General features: G+C 44.2%; 1 long non-coding RNA gene across 2 annotated transcripts; it reads left to right on the forward strand.

The window, feature by feature from the left end:
* Positions 1–5,323: 5,323 nt before the first annotated feature.
* Positions 5,324–16,385, forward strand: LOC113925652. 2 transcript variants are annotated; one of them, XR_003521016.1, is made up of 3 exons: positions 5,324–5,348; positions 14,189–14,238; positions 15,830–16,385. It is a non-coding gene; the product is annotated as an uncharacterized LOC113925652 (long non-coding RNA). The 2 variants fall into 2 exon arrangements; XR_003521015.1 differs by lacking the exon at positions 5,324–5,348 and adding an exon at positions 11,111–11,186.
* The last annotated feature ends 6,251 nt before the right edge of the window (positions 16,386–22,636 follow it).

Raw genomic sequence — 22,636 nt, forward strand, 5'->3', positions numbered from 1 at the left:
ACATTTACAGTACTGAACTATACAAAATCCGCATGTAAGTGGACCCACACAGTTCAAGCCTGTGTGGTTCAAGGGTCAACTGTATAGGTTGTGACACACACAGATGGTGGAAGATTTATCCACAGTGTTACTGGTCCATACAGTGTTAGGAGACAAACTCAGAGTTGAGAAGTATTAAGAAATCATCCAATCAATTTCCTTCACCAGTGCTGTAGTCCTCCTGGACATTCGGGATTCAAATTAGTAAGATCAGTAAGAATGTGGGTTCTAGAGACAAAGTGACACTTTGAATCATAACTCTATCTTGTGACTTTGGGCAAGTTACTTAACCTCTCTATGTCTCAGTGTCCTCATCAGCAAAATGAGGGTGATCTACATACCCACCTTTTAGGTTTTTCATGAGAACTAAGTTCACATATATAAAGCACTTATAATGGAGTCTGGCACAGGGGAAATGTTACCTATATGCATATTTGCTTTGGAGTGGCAAAGGAGGACTTGTACAGCCTCACAGGTGAGAGAAGGATGATGCAGAGACACTTTCAGGGACCTGTAAAGAGTGGGAGGGGAGGGACTGCACCGGACATAAGACAGGACCAAGTCACACAAGCATGAGCACGCACATACACATATATGCATGCACATACATACACACATGATGCCCACACAATAAGCCCACCCACTACCCAACCCACTTTGTAGAAGGAATGAGAAAAGAAGCCCAGATCAATTGAGTATTTACACCAAAGACACTAAGGAAAAAATGTGGAAGGGACTGCATCTATCTGTAAGTAATTAGGTAAGTTTTTGCTAAGTACACAAGAGAGAGCTTAAGAGCTAAATTCAACTCAGTTGCAGAGACAAAGGTTCTATTTTGCACAACTGAGATTGTGACTCTGAAATTCATACCCACCAATCAGATCAATGAAATCACCCAGGACTAGCTTGTAGCTTTCCAGCTTTCTATTTCCACAGCTGCTTCCTCTGAACATTGCCAGCTTCAGCCCCTGCCACTCCCCGGAAGCTCCACCTTCGAGAACGACAAAATGAACACAGCACCTCCTCACCCAGCCTGGGTTGGCACTGGCCCCACATGACACATGGGATTGATGATCTTTAAGTCTGAGATGGCTCATGAATAGACTGTGCCAAACTTGGAAGAATGGGGACCAGAGTCAGCTGACCTTTCTGGATTAGAGCTTCACCTTCTTGTAGGGTCTTAGCGATACAAGAATGAGGTAACACACGTAAAGTGCAGAGTAGGTGCTCAGGAAAAAATTATTATATTCTTATAATTACTATTTTATTCTTTTGGTTCTAAGATTTCTGACGTTATGAAGTGCATGCACCCAAGTGCAACTATGAGGACACGTCTATGGAAATGATGCATATTTGCATATAATTTGGGAAGGCTCAGGGGAGTTCAGCTGGAAGGTAATCCCTAAGGAAACTGTTGTGTTGGACAGAAGCACCTAGGAAGCTTTTAAAACTCCCATTGTCCAGGGCATTCAACAACTAAATCAGAATTCCTGGGGAGGAGACTCAAACATCGGTAATTTTTAAAACTCACGTAACTGCGATGTGCCGACAAGGTTAGGACCCCATGCGATAGTTTAGATCCCTGCTTCTCAGAGTGTGATCTGGGACAGGCAGCATCAGCATATCCTGGGAGTTACTTGCTAGAAATGCAAAATCTTGGTCATCACCCCAGATCTGCTGAATCAAATCTGATTTGATCCCCGCCTCTTGAGGTTTTTTGGTAACGATTAAATGAGTCCACATACATCAAGGACTGCTGTATAAGTCCCAACCTAGAAATTGCAAGTTCCACACTCTCCGGCTATAAAAGCTTTGGTAATCCCTGGGCCTCAGTTTCCTCTCTGGTAAAATAGGTCTCAGCTCTGGCATCCAATCAGTCTATGAGTGGAGGCGTGTGGCCTCCCACCCAGCAAAACTCCTGATGATCCTTGGTCCTCCCCTCCCTCCCCAGCTGGGGTCCCTAGAGTGTCCGGCTGGGGAGTCCAACCCAGGAGCAACTGATTCTGGCAAGAGCTAAAACGTAATTCCCTTTAAATCAATAATTTGCAATTAAACACAGAAGACACTGAAGCCAAGAGGGTGCAGGCTTCTGGAAAGATGACAGCTGAGCACTTCAAGCCTTTGGAACTGAGAAGGGGGAAAAGCCCAACCCTTTCCAAGCAAACAAATGAACATTCAGCTCCATTGTTGGTGAGGAAGCAAGCATGGGGACTTAAGTGGTACTTGAGGGGTGAAAAAAAATCAAGAGCTTATATCAGCAGGACTCAATGCCAAGAGCTAATTTACTTTCCACTGCGCTCTCTGCTTATACACTTCCTGTGGCTCAGTGCCCCACTCCACCATGCTGGGGACCTCTGAAGCCTTAGAACAGGGCTTCACAGTTTGTTGGTTGCAGGCAGCACCCAGCTCATGAAAGAACTGGAAGCCTGCCTGGGTCCCTTCCCCATCCTCAGCAGCAAGTGTCAGACCGGTTTGGGTGAGTGCCAGGTGGGCAGTGCCAATGGGGAGCATAGACACAATGTAAGCAAGCAGCTCCATGGAGCCAGGATTGAATGATGGTTGATGGATGCTACGCAGTGATACCTGCAATCTGGGCCTAGGAGCCACCCCATGGGTGGTCTCCAGAGATGGGCAGGGATATGCTGAAATTCTTGAAACAAAATTGAAATATGCTTCATTTTCAAAGTAAATGCATGCCATGTGAAATTGTGGGGTGGGAAAGGCAAGTAAAAAGAGCTGCAGCTCTGGAAAGACAGGAAATTCAATGTATAGAGATTGTAAAACAAAACACAAGTCTTTTGATTTTCCCCAACACAGTAAAATGAGGAAAGGAACACTATTTTTTCTTTCACAAGTATTAACAAATGGCTTACATACAAGTCATTAATAATCAAAGCTGGACATTTTGCCCAGAAGGATAGGAAAAGGAATAACATTTATTGAGGAGCTAGTATGTGCCTGGGTGTAGGTGCTTTATGACAGCATCTCTTCTAGTCCTCATGGTATTATTTGGACACAGATTTTAGCATTAACTTCATTTTACTTGGGAGGAAATTTCCCAAGACTGATTTTCAATTCCAAAATATGCATTGGACCTCACTGTGTGTCAAACACTCTTCTAAAACATAAAAAAAAGATATAGAGAATTACGAGGCACAGTCCTGATTTACAATCAAGTCAGGAAAGCAAGATTCACAAAGAAAAGGTGACACAATCTGGCAAGTTCCAAATGCTAAATGGGTAGTGCAGAAAGGAAGAGCTGTATGAATATGAACAGAGAGAGAGAGAGAGAGAGAGAGAGAGAGAGATCAGGACTTCAGTGGACAGGAAGACACATACAAGTTAATGTTGAGGGTGTCTTAAAAAAAAAAACATGATTTGAAGGGTGAAGAGGAACTAATATTCCAAATGAAGAGGGCAGCTTGAACTAAAGTGCAGAATGAAAGGGTAGACTCCATCTGTCAGATGGTGTGAAGACCCCTCATGATATATTTTTCTTTGAAGATATTATAATAGGGATGCCTGGGTGGCTCAGTTGGTTAAGCTTCTGCCTTTGGCTCAGGTCATGATCTCAGGGTCCTGGGATCGAGCCCCACATCGGGCTCCCTGCTTTTCCCTCTGCCTGCCACCCCCCCTGCTCATGCTCTCTCTCTCTGTCAAATAAATAAATAAGATCTATTAAAAAAAAGATATTGTAATAATCCAAAATTTAAAAAGTGGTCACTGTAAAGTTGTTGTTCAGATCTTTTTGACTCCTAAAGGAATCCCACATCAGAGCAAGGAAATATAACTATCTGGTCATTCAACAATTATTTGCTTGCTTGCTTTGGGCCAAGCACCCTAAGGCATATCCACTGGCTTGGCACATTGCTAAGAGTTCAGCCACCTGCAGAAAATGTGGTGCCCAATTCATCTCTCAATAGGTGACATAGAACTGTAGACTAAGACACCCACCCAACAATAACTACTTTAAAGCACAGGTATGTGCTGTTCTCCTAAACGTAGAGCAGGGGCTTTGGGGAAGGCTCCAGGCATCTTATACTAGTCAACTGGAGTTATTTTTATTAGTAACTATGAAGAACCAGATGCATCATTACTAATCTTTACATACTGGCCAAACCCAAAGTCATTGTCACAAGTGGAAAGAAGAAAGAGACACTAGGCAGAAGCTAAACCACTTTATGGTAGAAGTTCTGCTTCTTCCTTCACAAGGGGAAGGCTGATTCAGACCTATCTCTTCTCTCTAGAGGAAGCAAGACATTCCATTTCCAAGGAGGAGAAATTCTGGTCTCCATTGTTTAAATTCTAGAACATTCTATTGGACCACCATTCTACTGGGTGGAGCATCTAATGGAACAAAAGTTCACAGAGCACATAAATGTTGTATCTTCATACCAATGCAGCAGTGGTGTGAGGTGTCCCAGATTCAAGTTTCTTGCAACCTGTCTCTTCTTCTCTCACTTCCTTTCTCTAAGCCAGAATGGTAAGAATGTCTGAGCTGCTGAGCAGCTCTCACCTTCTTATTTTCTCTCCCCATTGGATTCTCTCTCTCATTCTCTCTTTCTCTCTCTCCCTCCCTCCCTCCCCCTATCTATCTGTCTATCTTATGCCAGTTGGGCCTTTAGGAGGGCAGCATAGGCCAACTGCATTCTCATCACTGAAGGACCCACTCTCTTTCACTCCTTTTTGCCAGGAGCCTGACTTGTTGTTCCACTGCATAAAATCCAAGACTCCTATTTGAATGTTGAAAGAAAGACAGAGTTCACAAAACACTCATATTTGAGGCTACGTTGCTCTGCCTGATCTAGGAAAAAGGACCTGTAGAGGAGATTCAGCCCAATTACTAGAGTCCAATGTTGGGGTTTGGGGGAAATGCTAAGCAGAAATACTGTTCCTTTGCCTTACTTTGCCTCCCTTGTGCACCTCCCTCTTTTGAAGGAGACCTCCTGAGAAGAACTGTCTAGACCAAACAGAATTAAAAATATTCTGAGTACTCTAGTCAAATATAATGGTAAGGGCTTCCTAACACCACACCTTAATTAGACTCAGTCTCCATAACTTCCAACGCTCACCTGAAATAATTAACTCCCTGGGATTCAAGGAAAATTGGGGGTTCTATGCAAATTCTCCCTTCCCTCTTCTCACCCCTGTTCTGTGACTAAAACACTCCACGCACACTTGCGCGCACACACACACAGTGCAGCTCCACACAAATTAGATTGAGACGTTTCTGGAAAAACAATCCATGGTTCTGTTTCCATGGAAGCAATCTTATGTCCCCAGTGGCAGCAAATGGCAGGCAGACGGAGGTAAGGGAGCTCACAGTGCCGCAGTGGGCCTTCTCTCTCACCGCCAACTCGAGCAGAATGCACCGCAGGAAAGTGGGAGGCACAGTTGAGCTTCACCAGAAAAACCAAACCTCAAGGGAGGCAGTGAACCCCAGCTGTGCCCCCTCTTTTGGGGCACATGTACATCTGGGCACTCTGGGCACAGCTCCAGCCAATCAGCCAGGCTGATCCTCCCACAGCTTTTCACAAAAGGCTGCTCACTCAGAGCAGATGGCAGTGCCTAAACCAAGATGGAGGCCGCCCGGGGGGCTGGTGCTGAGAGAGCATCCATTGCTCTATGCAAATACCCCCTTCTCACCACCCCCTGTGGGTAGATGTCCCTTGCTTCCCTCAGCTTCTAAAGCCACCATCCCAAAATGTGGCCTGTGCACCACTAGTGGTGCACAAGATGATTCAAAGTAAGTCATGCATGAACATTCTTTTAAAATTTTCTGAGAGTTACATATTTACTGTAGTGTATATTAGAAACGAAAACTGTGATTTCATGGATATTATTGCTTAGCATAAAACTAAAGTAGGTGTTTAAGTAAAATGTGAGTCAATTTTAAGGAATGAAGTAACCATTGGGAAATCTGAGTTAAAGGAAAGATTCCAATGTCCTCTCAAGACTGGATAATTTTCCCAGCAGGAGGAAAAAATTCTTGACATGACAGGGTGCAAAAAAGGAGGGACCCACCAGACAAATTCTCCAGAGGCCAATGAATGTATTGGAGGTTCCCTTCACCTCTCTTTGAGTGTACCCAGTGCTGCTGCCCAGCACTTTGCTGAGAGACTCCAGAGAGCTATGTCAGAAGGGATGCTCAGTCCATTAGATTCTCATTAATACTGACCAGGATCCTGCCCTGGATCAGTTCTGGCCAGATGGACAGAACAATGGAGAAGCCCGGTCCACTGAAAGCCTCTTTGTCTTCCCACTTTGAGCCATTATCCTGGAGCCAGCTCTGAGCAGCCAGCAATCTATTCCTTTCCCCTCAGCTTCACCCTGGCTCTTCTTAGTTTTTGAGACTCAAACGCGACTTCTATAAAGAAGTCATCTTCAGCCCCAAAGTGTACTTCCCAAGGTTTCACCACCCCAAAGTGTTGCCACAAAAGAAAAAAATAAAAGTAGAAGGGATGTAGAAGTTTCTAATCCTCCCTCCCATCCTACCTCTGAAGCTTCTGGAGAAAAAGTAAAGAACTGGACCATTGGGTCCCCCTTGTAAGACAGCAACAGTTATAACAACAAAAGTCATGATAATTGAGATTTATTAAATCTATCTAGATTCATTATAACTCTATGAGGCAATCATCATTACTCTCATTTTATAAACCATCCGTCTAAGACTCAGAGAGATTTAAATAATTTGGCTAATGAGTGGCAGAGCCGGGACTCAAACCCAACTCTATGTGACTCTGAATCTTATTCTATTTCATGGACTCAGCTGCCTCCCTTTCATGATCGTCCCCAAACTGCACTGTGTACTTTGTGCCTGTCCCAACCCCTCCCTACTTCCTCTGTGCATGTAGTCAGAGGAGGTCCCGGGAGAGCCCATCAATCTGAACCCCTGTAAAAGGCCATTTCCTCATAACACACCCTGAACATCTGTAAAAACAATTTCTCCTCAAGCCTACAACTGAACCTCATAATAAAAACTCACCATCCAATATAGCCTTAAAAAAAAAGTCCTGATGGCATTTTAACTACCAGGGGGACTTAGTGATGTTTATTCCCTAGTTATTCTGGAAGATGCTTACCTCTTGTGTTTTTGGAACAGAGCTATGTATGAGACACTGGGTTTTTTTTTTTTTTTTTCCATTTGGGAAGACTGTGTTGGTCTTCAACTGTATAGATTAAATTATGCTGCTTAATCCTTAATATCTCAGGATTATCTAATAATAATCCTTAAATATCTAAGCTTATTTCTCACTGTGAGTCAGCTTGGGGTTCAGGTGACTGTCCAGCCAGTTAACCTCAGCATTCAGGCTTCTTCTGTCTTACAACATTCTCTCCCCCGAGACTGCCAAGGCAGTGGAAGAGAGAACATGGAGAACTGCACACTAGCTCCTGTGGTATTGTCCAAAACAAGTCATATGGTCATGGCTAATTCAAGGGGTTGAGGCTATACAATCTTCCCATGTTCCAAGAAGAGGAAGAGAATCAGAAATATGGGGCAGAAGCATGGTTTGTCTTCCACAGAACTCAAAGGCTTTCTTATCCACAAATGCAGGAGGAGGTAGTATCAACAAGAAGCCTCAGTGAGAAGAGCCCTGGGCCAGGAGTCAGGAGTTCGAGGCTCTTCTCAACCCCTTCTTAGCCATGTGGTCTTACGGAAGTCACCCAGCCTCACTGATGCTCAGTTTGCTCACACACAGTGTAATGAGGTTCAGTCAACCTCGTTACAACCACGGAGTTAATTTAAGTTAGGCAATGGGCTTCTCCACAAAAAAATGTGTTACTCTTTAGTACTTTTAAAGCCGTCTTTTCCCCTCATAGGAAGAGCAAAGAGTACAAACAGAAACAAACAAAACAAACCTGGTTTCAGGTGTCCTGAGTTCACATCCTATTTCTCTTCTCTTTACTAAAGTCATTTGATTTCTCTGAACCTCAGTTTTCCCGTCTGTCTAATAGATGGTGACCTTGTTTCTATTCATCTCACGTGAGACACTGAATACGAAGGACTATATAAATTGTAAAATTCTCCACAGATGGAAAGGATTGCTATTCTCCCTTCCCTCTTGTCACTAAGGTGTCTCCCTCACCTCCTCCCTTTTCCCTCAGCTTTTGAATAAGTTTAATCTCTCATCCTTCAGAGGATGTTTCTTCACCCTCCATGGCCAGCCCCCACTTAATTCTCCACACAATTTCTTCGCTATTGACTACCAAACTTCCTGGAAACAAGTCTCTGCATACGCCTGGTCCCCATTCTTATCTTCCATTCTCTTCAAAACACTTTTATTTAGCTTCTGCCTCCACTAATAGAAAAAGGTATCTCTTAAAGGTCCCCTGACCTCTTCATTAGTTTCTATCAGTTTTGCTTTTCCTTAATTTACCACATTTGATAACAGTGACCACCCTATCTAATATGACTGATTCCACACTCTGTTGGTTCTTTCCAAGTTCTGTTGGTTATATCTACAAAACATCTCTGTCCTATTGATTCTATTGCGAAAACGGTTCTCAGGTCCATCTCTTTCCCCACTATCCACTTGTATGTCCTTTTGAGTCTCTGTTACTGGCTTTACTCCAGAAACATCTCTCACACCCATTTCTTCTCCATGCTCTTTGCTCCTGCGCTGGTGCAGGCTCCCAGTTATCTCTGGCATGGATTGTTGCCTTAGCTACCTGTCTGGTCTCTCTTCATCCAGCTATAAAATGGGAAGTATAGTATGTACTGCCGAGGCCCTGAAGGAAATTAATTTATGATCTTAAAGAGGGCAGCAGTGCCAAGCTGCTGGTACTTTCCTCCTCTCTGCTTAATATACTGTTTAGTTTTCTTTCTCAGGCCTTGATTGGCTACTATTCACCCACAAAAAACTTCAAAATTTCTCCGTTTCTTCAAACTCTGGCCCAAACACCTCTTCTCAGCCTCATGCTCTGTGCCCTCTCCCCATTCCCTTGAGTCTCTACTGTCATAGACTATTCACCATTCTGCAGACAGCCACCCACATGTATTTGGATGCATTATCTCCTCTACTTGGAACTTACTTCTCTTCCCTGTCTGGGAAAACAACCCTCTCTCTACTCTCCACATCCCAACATCAACATTAAACTTGTTGTAAAGTTTTCTCCAACCCACACCCCTACCCCCAGGGACAAATCATTACTCCTTAATTCTGTTTTCCTGCATTCGATTCACATTTTTGTAGAAATGTGGCATTGTGTCCTTTTGTATTAGAGGTAGCTCTGGGACATAGGTAGTATGAATAGAGAACACTACCAGGGAGACAATTCACTAAGATATGGAGCACATTATCTCCAAGACTAGGAAATGGCTTCTTTAAGAAGAAGGGAGGAGGCCCAGAAGAGGAAGAGCAAGATAAGAACAGGCAAGAAGGCAATGTTGTAGAGGAGTGGGAAAGCAGAGACCCACGGCTCTGGGGTCAAATAAAGTCATGTGTGCTGAAAGGCCAGGATAACTGGGGGGATTAGATGGAAAGTGGACACAGATTAGTGAGGAAGGGACCTGATGGGTGCCCACTGGTATGAATGAAATAGTGCTGGTGTCTGATTGGTAGTCCACCTATTAAATGATACCATATATGATTTTTTGCTGTTAAGATTATTCCCATAACTAAAGTTGAGTATGCCCTGCATGGAGGGAATTTGGACTGTCCACTTGAACATGAGTTAATGCTAGATGGTCTTGATAGGCTATCGCTAAATGAAGTGAGATACTGCAAACCAAGCTCTTATGAGAAAGCAGATGTGTGTATTGGGATTGGCCTATAACAATGGCTAAAAGGTAAGGCACTGATTTGTCTCACATGACAACACATTGGCATAGGCAGCCCAGGGCTAGTGACATCCAGAAATCAACCTCTCTCCTCTCCCTTTCTATTAGCCTGAGACATGGCTACCATGCCTCGGGGCCCACACTCACTGCAGACAGGAAGAAGGAAGATGACAAGAGGTCTCACTTCTGTTTACATTTCATTGACCAAGAACCTGGTCACCCCTGGCTGCAAGGGAATCTGGAAGGGCTGTTTGTAGCATTCCAAACTCTGTATCACAGAAAGGCAAAGGCAGTGACTGGACATGAACTACCATATCTGCCACAGATGAACTGAAACAAATTTTAGAATTCTTTGTCATCTGTCTGTGTCCCAAGCTCCCTGAAAGCACTGGTTTATAATATCAAAACAAACAAATAAGCAAGCAAGGAACACCAGAGACCTGGCATATGTTAATATTGAATAACTTGTTGAATTAATGTCTCATTGAAGGAAATGATGGGAGATAGGGCTGAAAAAGTGAAAGCTGATGGCCAGGATGAGTTCTGCTCAACAGGAAATACTCCTAAAGGCCACTGAGCAAGGATGTGGTGGAACAGCTATTTAAACAGGGATTTATTTTTACCTAAGCCTACTTCTAAAAGGATTTAGGTTACATTTCATAATCAAAACAATCTAAAATAAAGCAATTCAGGATAAAACGAAGTAGAATCATCTAAGAACAGCTAGGGAGAAGTGCAATCCTGTTGCAAGTTAGTGGAGAAAGATATTGAGTATGAGCCATGCCAAGTGGAAGGCCAAACATCAAAAAAAAGAGGGGCACCTGGGTGGCTCAGTTGATTAAGCATTTGGCTCTTGATTTCAGCTCAGGTCATGATCTCAGGGTCGTGAAATTGAGCCCTGCGTCGAGCTCCATGCTGGGTGTGGAGCCTGCTTACGATTCTCACTCCCTTTCCTTCTGCCTCTCTCACCCCGACATGTGCTTGTGCTCTCTCTCTAAAAAAAATTAAAAAAATAAATACATAAAATAAAAACTTATTTGTTAATTAATTTCAAAAGACAAATAAATTTTAAAAAGGGGTTCCTTAGAGCTATAGTTTCTGGACATAAAAGGGACATGAGCATGGGAAAAGATGAGAAAGGTCAGATAAATAACAACACAGCCATGTGACATTAAGGCTCTTTAATAAGTTGTGGTGTAACCTACCTCCAGCCACTGAAAGAGTCTCTTCACTGACAATCTCCAGGACCTCGGGGAACCTCTGTGAGCATCTGGTTCTACTTTGTGCGTCCTGCCCCTGGCCTCTCTTGAGAGAACAGATCCATCTTCAGGGACTTAACAAAATGTAAGAGGCTACTCTGTGCCAGGTATGGCGATAGGCACTTTTACATATTCCAGAGCTCATCTGACTTCTGAGCCAGATCAGTTAGTAAAATTATTTTGAGTTTTCCTCCTGGCCTGCCTGAACATTCTAGTAGGAACAGGCCTGGAGCAAGGATGTAATAAAGGCTGCCTTGAATGAACACAAGAAAATATCATATAATTACATGGTACTTCGGTTTACAAAGTATTTTCACTCGCACTGTCATATTAGTTGCTCAAAAGGAACATTTATCTATTGAGCAGCTTTCTGGTGATAAGAGAGAAAGGAAAGAGTTCATTTCTACCATCAATGAGCTCATAAAGGTGAAAAAAACAAATATAGAAAAGTGCCCCACAAGATAATGTGCCTTGGAAGCTTAGAATGGGTGAGGCTGGCTCTCTCTGGTTTCATCCAGGGGGCTTCAAAGCTTGCAGGGGCATCTGGGCTATGAACACAAGAGCAGAGAGAAGTGAAGAGAGACCAGAAGACTCAGGGAGAGGGAGACAGAGACAGAGAGAAAGAAACATGGAGAAAAAGCAGGCTGTTGTTTTGCAACTGGAGGTCAATGAGATGTCTCTATTTTCTTTCATGAAACCTTTTTAAACTTTAAGTGTGAAAGAATTTCTGTTCCTTTCAACCAAATGATTCCTGATGATAACAACTGTCTAGGTTCCCCTTTTTCTGGGTATCCAAACATAAAAGCCATGTCCCTTAGTGGGATTTCTTAATGAACACCGGATTCACCTGCAAGCTCCGCCCACTTGCCCCTTAAGCTCTCCTCCCATTTATATCACCCACTGTTGTTCTACAACTCTCTGGTCTTTGCTGCAGCCACACTCTCCTCCTGCTCTTGAAACATCGCTGCCCCATGTCCCTTCTTCCAAGGCCCGGCTCTGAACTCCTAAGGAGACAACTGAGATCCAGCTAATCGGATTGGCTAGACCGTACAAATCTGCTAGTGAAGTCCAAACAGCAATCTTTTCCTGACAACACATGTAGAGTTAATTAAATAAGCAAAAAGCAGAAATTAAAACACACCCATAATCCCATTACCAAGTACCTCCATTGTTACCATTTTCCAGGTTCTATTTTATAGTTACAGATATTTTGCTCAACAAAACTAAGATCATGCTACACAAACCACTTTGTTGCTTGATATTTTCATAATTATATAGGTAATTCTCCTTTAACTGCAAGTATTAAAAATCAGCTTCAAAATGGCTAAAGCAAAAAAAAAAAAAAAAGAAGAAGACAAATAAAGCATCTAATGGAATTCCAAGATTTTTAACAGCCAGGCAGCCAGTGCCGGAGACCCAAGGGCCTGGCTTCTTCCTCCTTCCCATTCCCTTTTTTTGCCTTCTTGGGCTCTTTCCCCATACCTCTCTGAACATCTGCTCCATCCTTCACTAATAACTAAAAAGTTTCGTTTGTGTTTACATATCCTATCCCAGGCCTAATATTAAATATTTCTCTCTCTTTTCTTAATTCAACTTTTCTCAAGCTTTACCTACCCGCTCCCCATCAAAAAACCATTTCTTGGATGTGTTTTAAATAAATTCTACTATTTTTCTGTTTTAGAGTTCATTAATTTATTAAAATGTATTCATTCTTTCCTTCTAGTTTCCTTGGGTTTGTCTTGTTATTCTTTCTCTAGTCTCCATTATTTTCAATCTTCCCTTAAAAAAAATAAATAAAAGGCACATATGAATTTTTACCAGGTGCTTTCTTTAGATGATCCTCCATCCTCCAACTTTCTTATTCAAAGAATGATTCTAATGTGGGTACATTTAGGGGTGGCTAATGTGGACATTTTCTGTTGCTTGGGGGCCACTGAAGCAGTACCTCTGAAAATGCAGACAGAGCCCTTCAGACTCTGACCACTCCTGAAAGTTCTGGAAGGGCCTGAATTTAAGCAGGAAATGACTCTAGTATTTATCACATGCCTCCTGTTTGCCAAATACTGTACTAGTCATGTCAACGTATATCCAGAAAGGAAGATGGTGTAATCTCCAGTTTACCAACTAAAAATACATGGGCAGAGAGCTTAAGTGACCGGCCCACTTCCACAGCTAGTAAGTGGCAGAGCAAAAAGGTGGCCTGTATGGCTCTAACTTCAAATCCCACACTCTTTCCACTTTTGTGTATGCCTCCCAAACAATTCTGAAAAAGAACCAGAAAGCTAAATAAGAAAAACCTGGCTAGAGCAGTACTGAGACCCACAAAACTTTTAGGGTGCTTATATTTAACATTTCCGGCATCACAGAGGCAAGCATGTTATCTATATCTACATCCATCTGTAGATATATAGATAGATATTTATAATCACCAAATATTTTTCCATCCTCTGCGTTTTTCTTGATTTTCTGAAGAGGTGAGCTATGAGGATGCAGTAGAAGCAGCTGTTTTGGAAATATTGCCTTTTCTTTGTTCTGAATGCTATTTAAACATTGGCAGGGGGCCTCATTAAAGATGAATCGTTGAATTAGCAAGTAGTGTTGTAGCTAGAAGAGACAGCATGTGCTCCCTGTGGTGAAAACAGATTTGCACAAAGGAGGGAAGGTTTGGGGGTCTGTGGGAGTGGGAGATGGACAGAGGGTGAAAAGTCCTGAGACACACCACAAAGTCAAGTGTTTTACAATGTTCTCCAACCTGCCCACTGCCCCGGGGAAGCGCAAGAAGACTGAAAGAGAAGTTCCACCTCCTAAACTACAGAGGGGAGAGGGAGCCCTTCGCTCGCGGGTACTAGTGGTTATTAATAACCTCTACTTCCTCCCCTGTACAGTAGGGTCTTGCAGCTCCAGATGATCTAAAGACTTGGCTACCAACACCCAATAACAACAAAAACAATGAATGATTCCAAGGTAACCCCTCTCTCTGCCCTCCTCCCCCTATGCCTTGTCTATCTTGGAGGTGGCAAAGAGGTATTAGCAGGTTTATTTCTTTGAATTGGTGATTCTGTTCCCACATTGTTTTCTCACATTCGTGATGGCTTCAATTTGCCTCCAGGTTTGGAAATGAGAGCGGCATGCCAACAGGGACACCTCACCATGCATGAGGTGAGCGATTGTCCCGGATGCTCTAAGTTGAGATTCATCCCCAAGTGGTGTTTCCCGGGGTGTGTCATTTTATTTGGACCTATTCTTTCCCCTGAATCCTCGGTGCTTCAGAATTTGGGGAGGGAGAAGGAGAGAGTGAGAAATGGATGGAGGGTGAAGAGGGGAAAGGAACCAACCGTCACGGAGTCTCTACTATATATCAGTGACTGTGCCAGGTGCCGTGACACATATTGTTCATTCCCCATAGCGACTCTGAAGGAGAGAGTTTGATTCCCATTTTACAGGTAAAGAAACCGAGTCTCAGAGGGAATAACTTGCTCAAAGCCACATAGCTGATAAATCACGCATTTGGAACTCAAAGCCAGATCTGTCTGACATCAAGCCCAAGCTTTTGATCTGATAATTCTCATAGATATTCACAAATACGGTTTTAAGAGAAAGGACTTGTGGATCTGAGTTGGTAGCCTAAGTTGAAGATCCTAAAAGGCTTTGTCTCAGATTAGCTCTCTTCCATGGAGACCTGAAGGAATTCCTGCCCTGGGTCTCTGGCAGGAACTCATCTTGTTCCCTTCTTTGACTGCCACCATGCCAGCACCTGAGGCCACTGACTAGTTGGGCAGAACGTGTAAAAGAGCCAAACCCAAACAGCTTCCTGTTTCCCATGGCAGTACCCTTCTTTTTGCTCACCCACTGCTGACACCTGCCTGTCCTCTAACTAACCCCCTTCAGGTCACCCAACACTTAGCTGCTGCTTTCTTTGGGCTCCAGGTGCAGACTAGCCTAGAGACAGCCTGCCCCAGAATCTGTTTCCCTGGGGCGTTACCAAAGGGTCCCCTGGCCACCGTCTTCTTTGTTTGTTGGGACGTCATCACTAAAAGGCATTTTGTAAAGCCAGCTCCAAGGAGCTCCCTGCTCTGAGCTACACGCCTCTTTAAACTCACGGGCCACTCCGACCTGAATTGTAAAATGAAACGGCCTAATACACCCATCGGACCAAACAGTTGCTAGATTTCAATTGAGTCTCACCTCTTTAATCTTTATTAGTTGTGTGATGTTGGCCAAGTTCACTTGTTTGAGGCTCAGTTTTTTCATCTTTAAAATGGGAGGATACTCTATAACCCACAGAGTGAGTGTAAGTCCTCAACGACTAATGTACATTAATGCAGCTAACTCAGCGCCTGGCACACAGTAAGTAATCAGTCAGTCAGAGGGTGCTTCCCCTAAGCCTCCAGCCAAAACTGGCTGGCTTTCCGTTGAAGGATGGCCCCAATTAGAATGGCTTATTAACCCAACTGAAACCATACACACTGACAAGTCAGAATGTCAGCACGACCTGCAAACAATCAAGGCAGTGTGTTTTAAAGAGCAAACTACACACTCATGACTTATGCTCATAAGGTAGAAATAGGTAACCATTTGTCACAGCTTCTGTGGTTAGGATAGAGATGCATGGTCTCCGTTTGAGAGCAAGGATAGTATTAAACTTGGACGTGGACTCTACGTGAAAACCTTCTACCTGTGTTGAGTTCACTGACTATTGTTTTAAATCTTTTCAGTGTTTCTACTAATCTTGGTCTTTCCTTATTTTTAGAATGCAACCAACTCATTTCCTGCATACAAGAAGAAAGAAGAAAAGGGCCAAGTGCCTAGAAACAAGGACCCATATATTTTCCTTCTCTCTTTTGAGACTAAATACTACATAACTTTATAGCCGATGACAAGCAAAGATGCTGCCTTAATCAGGGGACATGGGGAGAGGGAGCAGTTTATGATTTAAATGAAAAGGCTTTCCTGATGACCAAAAGCATTCCAGGAGGAGGAGCTCGCCAGCCACACTGTTTTGTTGCTAGGAAAAAGAACGCGTGTCTCATAACCTGACCTTGCATGACATGTCTAAACAGACAGGTCTTCCATTAAGAAGGTTTTGTTTTGTACTATTTGGTACCTCTGCCTTCCCTGTACTTTCTCAGGTTGGGTCAAAAAAAAAAAAAAACTGTACCAAAAAATGTACTTGAAACTATTGATTTCTGTTGTGCTAAAGCCCCTGACATTCTGGCACGATGAAGATATTGCTCTGGACCCTGTGAGCCTTCTCATACTTCTCTTCTGCTTATGAGGGTCTCTGAGGATGGTATTAAAGATATTGTAGTTCCCACTTTCTGACTGTGGGATATCAGCAGGGTCTCTCCTGTGTAAAGAATAATTATCAGCACTGCTGTTACCTCTAGTAAGTGTGTAATTACATGCTCGGTTTTGTGGGCTCTAGGCTGTGCAATTTTAAATTATACAATAATGTCAAATTCTCTCTCGCTCTCTGTCTCTAGATTTCTCTCTTTCTCGCACTCTTTTTTTTTTTTTTATTTGAAAGGGGAGGTGGGTAATATTTTTTTTTTTAAGAGACAGTAAGAGAAGACTGGGGGAGAGTCTCCCCCCACACATACCAACAGAAATGACAGCCTGGTAATCAGGGAAGGTCAAATACTGCCTCTTCATGCCAGGATTTCAAGCTAAGAGGAAGCCTCTTTAAAAACCAGGATGTATTTGGCAGGGAGGGAACGGGATGAAACGAAGGGAGAAAGCATGGTCCCAAGGGGGGGTGGGGGTGGAATGAGAGGAACGAAAGAGTAAAGAAGGATAGGGAGAAGGTGCAAGGGTGGGGGGCAGGCAGGGTAGGGAACAGGAGGGGCGCGGGGACAGCATCCCCAGCAACATCTCATCCAGGAAACCGGGGGGTGGGAAGGGTTGTCCGACCGCCGATTGCCAGCCAGAAATTCAAGGAGCTGGAGTCCGCCTCAGTGTGAGGCTTGGGGCCGAACAGTATCAGCTCTCCGCTAAGGAAAAGTACCCGAGCAGACCGACAACACGCACACGCGGCCCGGCCCGCGGGCCCTGGAGTCTCTGTCCCGCACCTGGTCCCCGGGCCGGCCAATCAGAGAGCGCCCGCCGCGGACTCCCCTTCAACCCGCGCCTGCGCATCCCGGTGGCTGGCGCCCCAAAGCTCCGGCTTCTGGGTGTCCTGGGAAAGCCGCTGTGGGTCTTTTCTCCCTCTCTGCTTCCCTTCCCCGCGCTGCCAGCGCTGGAGAGCCCAAGAGGTTGAGGGGAGGTAACCCTTGTGTCCACCTCAAGCCTGGAACCACCCACAGACCCACTTGGTCTTGACCCTTGGCTTGCAGATCAGCTATTCAGGTGTTCATTTATCCAACAGACTTTTTCACGACTGCTACTACCCTGCATCCTCCGGTTCTCCTCTACCCCTGCAGAGGCGGCCCGCAGCTCTGAGTCCCTCCCCACTGCCCCCTTCACTACGCTTTCACATATGGGGAGACCCTGGAGATCTGCCGCCCTCCCCCTCAATCCGTCTCCTGCGCACTGGCCATTGCTTCTGCAGCCACCGCTTCTCTGTATCATCTACATATCTTGAACATACTGGGTGTTCAATAAATATCTGCTTGAGAACATGCAACTTTCATGGTACGAATCAAGAAAACAAGGCCAGAGAAGTAAGTGACTTGCCCTAGGTCGCCAAGCGGTTTAGGGGCAGATCCACAAGAATCCAGTTTCCCTCCCTACCTTCATGACTGATTCCCATTGTACCGTGCCACTTCTGTGAACACCAAGATTAGAAAGTGCCCATGATTTCAATCAACTAAAAGAGTTGAACTGGTATAGGAGATACTGTGTTTCTAATAATAGGAGCAGTGATACCTGACATTTATGTACACTTATATATGTTACATTTGATCCTCACAATAATCATAGGAGGTAGGTAATTTATTAACCCCAAGCAGCTGAGGAAACTGAGGCAGAGAGAAGAAAAGTAACTTCCCCTGGCTCCTGGGTAGAGTCAGGATTTGAACACAACACTGCCTGACTCCATAGTCCATACATTTAACTCCTATGCTTAGGGCTTCCCATAAGATACATCCATAGGGGGAAGAAGAAAAAAAAAAGGTACACCCAAAGACGTGCTTAAGAAGGAGTCCATGGCCTTTGCTGGACATTCCCTCACTGCCTGTGCTGCTCCCTTCCATCCCACAAAAGAGAATTCACCATTTCTTTCTTACACAGTCCCAGACTGATTTTTGGTTGGGGGCAGTTCAAGTGCATGGCCATTAAATCATCCCAAACTGACAAGGAATCAGCCAGCAGGCTTAACAAAAGCTGGGCTTCCCTCTCTGAAGGCCCACCTGCCACCAGCCTCGAACAGACTTCCTCCTCACAGTCCATCTATAAAGCTTCTTCAACCCGAAACGAGACAACTGCAGCGGGAGATTGCCAACCAAAACAGATCGGGTCAGACTGAATTTCTGAATTTGATCATCACATTCTGTGGTTCTTCTAGTCCTCACAGTTCCTGTGGAATGTGCTGAAGGTAGGCAACTATAGAGCAGGCAAATATCATTTTAAGACTGTAAATAACAACCTCCTGGATTTAAATAGATGTTTCCATTTCATAGTGTTTTCACATGTATTATCCCAGTTGATGCTTCATCAACCCTGTGGAGAGAAGACAGCTATTTTTATTCACATCTACTCCCGCCCCATCACCGTCTTTGCAGAGAAAACAGAGACAAAAAAGAGATTTGGTTACTTGGACGGAATCCAAAAAGGAATGGAAGCCTGGGTCCAGAACCCTGGGCAAGTGCCGGGTATCATATGACTTCTCAGAAATGATCACCCTCCACCTGTGTCTCCTGTTCTATAGCTCACCGGGCACTATCACATCCATCACATCACATTACAGAAAAGCACTACTACGCACATCCACTAGCATGGAGGCTGCCCCCAAACCAGGAAATTAAAACGTGTTGGCAGGGATGCGGAAAGTTGGACCCCTTGTGCACCATTTGTTGGTGGGAATGTAAAATGGCTCAGCTGCTATAGAAAATAGTGTGCTGGTCCTCAAAAAATTAAAAATAGAACTTCCATATGATCTAACAAGTCCACCTCTGGGTATATGCCCCCCAAAAAGGTTGAAAGCAGAGTCTCCAGGAGATATCTGTACACCCATGTGCATGGCAGCTGTATTCACAGTAGCCAAAAGGTGGAAGCAACTCAAGTGTCCATGACAGATGAATGGATTAACAAAATGTGGTCTATCCATAAGATAGACTGTCAGTCAGCCTTTAAAAGGAGGGAAGCACTGACACAGGCTACTGCATGGGTGAAACTTGAAGACATCATGCTAAATGAAATATCAGTCACAAGAGGCTAATACTGTGTGATTCCACTTATACAAGACATCTAGAGTGGTCAAATTCATAGAGACAGAAGGTCAAAGGATGATTGTCAGAAGAGCAGGGAGTGGAGAGGTAGTGTCTAATGGGTACAGAGTTTTAGTTTGGGGAAGACAAGAAAGTTCTGGAGGTGTATGGCTGGAAAGTTACACAACAATGTGAATGCACCTAAGGCTACTAAACTATACACTAAAAATGGTTAAGACAGTAAATCTAATGTTATGTAACTTTGCTGCAACTAAAAAGAATAAAAGTTAAAATAAGTTAAAATTTTAAAAATAACAGGTAAATCAATAAATATAAAATAAATAAATGGAGAAGGACTAAAGCTCCGAAGGCTGAGTGACCCTCCATGGAATGCAGGCAGTTGGAATAGCCCCCAAATCCCAAGACCAAACCTCTTCCGACTGCCGCCTCCCCCATGCTGAGTCCAGTCAGTGCCCTGATTTGAGTGTCCTTATGCCAGAGAGAATGTGTTTCCTTTTTATTTCTCCTGCCACATTTATCTACAGCTCTGACCTTCTGTGGTAACTCCTCTTCTGCACGTGGAGTTCAGGAGTAAGTCCCACAGTTTATGTAATACAGACTCAGACTCATGATCAAAACGTGTCTCTTAAAGCTGAAATGTCAAATCAGTAAACATCTATCAAGAACAGTGCTGGAGACTTTAAAGGTACCATAGAAAGATGGGACAGTTCTGGCCTTCAAGGAGGTTGCAGACTATCTGAAGAGAAAAGATCTTAAGTAATTAGGATGTAGAGAAAAAGTCAAGAAAGTAAGCAAGGTCTCAGTGGGAGAGAGCATCGGAAATCAAATCTCCACATAAATAAATATCTAGCTAGCAACCTGTTACGTAGGATGAAAGAAAAGTACAGGGAATCTGAGCATATATAGCAAGGGGATCTGGTCTGCCTGGGAGATCAGGGAAGGCTTCCTGGAGGAAGAATGCCTTTTCAGCTGAGATCTGATGAAGCAGGCGTTAATTCGGCTCTGTGGAGAGTGCAAGATGGCGGGGAGCTGGATAACAATAGAGAAGAGGAGAGTACTTAGTCTCATGGTCCTGGAAGTCTGAGGAAATGAGATTCAAGGTGGACCCTGGAGGATGGGTGGGTATAGAAAGGGAGCGGGTGTGGAAGACATTTCCTGATGGAAGCATTTGTGCCAGCAGGGGACAGAGGCAGTAAAGAACAAGTCCTGCTGAAGCCTAATACATCACTAGTATCCCATGAGGACCAGACAAGTCCTACATCCTGACAACAGCAAGATGGAGGGGGTCCTGCTCATCTCTGTTTCCTCCGCCTGTCCAGGGCTTCTTGCCGCCCTGACTTAGACATGCCACCGGGAGTGACCTCCACATTTGTCAAAACGGAAAGTAGGCACTCAGGAAGTTGGTTAGATGGGAAGGGTAAGCAGAGAATGGAGCAGGTGCTACCAGTGGAGGGATGTCTAATCAGGCAAGCCAAGAACACGTGACCAATAGGCCCCCAGCCACTGAAAAGCATGTACGGCCACAGGGAATCTGGGAGCAAGAGAATCTGACGTTCCAGGCATGCCATGCAGGAGGGAGCGGACCCCCTTGCTGCAGGCCTGAGCTTCTGGGCAGGAGTCCAGTTGCAAGAGAGGGAGGAGTAAGCAAAAGCGAGGAGGGGCTGGAGCCCCGAAAAGAGGCCAAGGCAAGCCTAGGGACAGCAAGTCTCCCTCCAAGGATGTTAATGTTATAATGGTGTATGCAGCTAGCCCTTCAGAGGGGCTTGTGATAACAGTAAAGAGACGACTTTACATTTCTAGACACCCATCAGGTTCTCCTAAAGAGCTCATTTAGTTATTAAACATGCAGCCTTTTAGAACTGAAAAGGACCTTTGAGATTATCTGCTGTACCCCCTTCTTTTCACAAATGAGGAAATGGAGGTCCAGAGACATTAAGTCACTCAACAAGGTCACACAGCTAATTAGCCACAGAGCTGGATGAAAACCCAGGTCTCTTAACTCTTAATCCACTTCTCTTCCCTCCACATACTTCTCATTTTTAACTTTTACGAGTTAGATTTAAATCAGGAAAGAAGTCATCTCCGACCAGTCCCGTGCTGAGAAGTGGATTTTCTCCTCGGCTGACATGGACTTTTGATTCTGAGACAAGTTCATTTTTTTGTCTGCAACCATTCTATTTCCCTTTATAAAATTGGGTAGAGTGATTATTCTAATTATTAATAGCATTACTTTTAAATATCAGTATTGGCTGTTTCTAGATCTGTGACCACATGTATTGAAGTTTCCCTGTTTCCATGTCTTTAGGAGGATGGGATGGGGACACCTGTGTGTGCGTGTATGTACTCACCTTGTGTGTACCTGGGTCAACACACAGGTGTGTATAGACACGGCTTCCTGGAGAGTTAGTTGACTCAGTCTTTGGATCCCAGCTTTGCCACTGGCAGCAGCTGAGTGAATCCAAGGAACTGACCTGGCCCCTCAAAGCCTCAGTTTCCCTCATTGCCGAGTGATGACAGTAGTTGCTGGCCTGCCCAGTTCATGGGATCCTTTTTAGTTGCAAAGGTCACATTTGTGAAAATAGACCTTTGGCCTCGACACTCTCTTCTTTCGGAGCACCCCGTAGCCTGAGTCTCTTTGGAACACACTCACAGAAGCTCTGCCTCAGGAGCAACGGGTGACATCAGTGCTCTGGGCCAGGACAGGCCTGCATTGGGGTCACCTGGACCCTGACACATGGTAGATGTTCAGAAGTGGGTCCCAGCCTTGGCTTTATCCTTATTCCACCAGAAAAAAGTCAAGAAAGCCTCTTTAGAAGTACATTTCAGGAGAAGTATATTGGCGAGTTAGGTCCCCTCTAGACAAATCTGTATGAGGGTCTCTTAGAATATCTTACACCAAAACCCAGAAGAAACTGAGAAACCCTTTAAAAGACAATGAAAACTCTTAGTTATTGCCCAATGGGGTCAGTATCTCCAAATCCTCTACCAGATGTCTTTCAGACGGGCTGCCACCCTAGCTACTTCTGCAGGAACATACAAGATTTCCTTCCAATATATTTAGTAACTAACAGCTACGATTCCCCACACACACACCCAATTCCTTAGATTCTGGTACAGTGAACTGGACTAAATTTTTTTTTAATTTTTTTATTGTTATGTTAATCACCATATAT

Source organism: Zalophus californianus, chromosome 2, assembly GCF_009762305.2.
Source record: "Zalophus californianus isolate mZalCal1 chromosome 2, mZalCal1.pri.v2, whole genome shotgun sequence".
Classification (NCBI taxonomy): Eukaryota; Metazoa; Chordata; class Mammalia; order Carnivora; family Otariidae; genus Zalophus; species Zalophus californianus.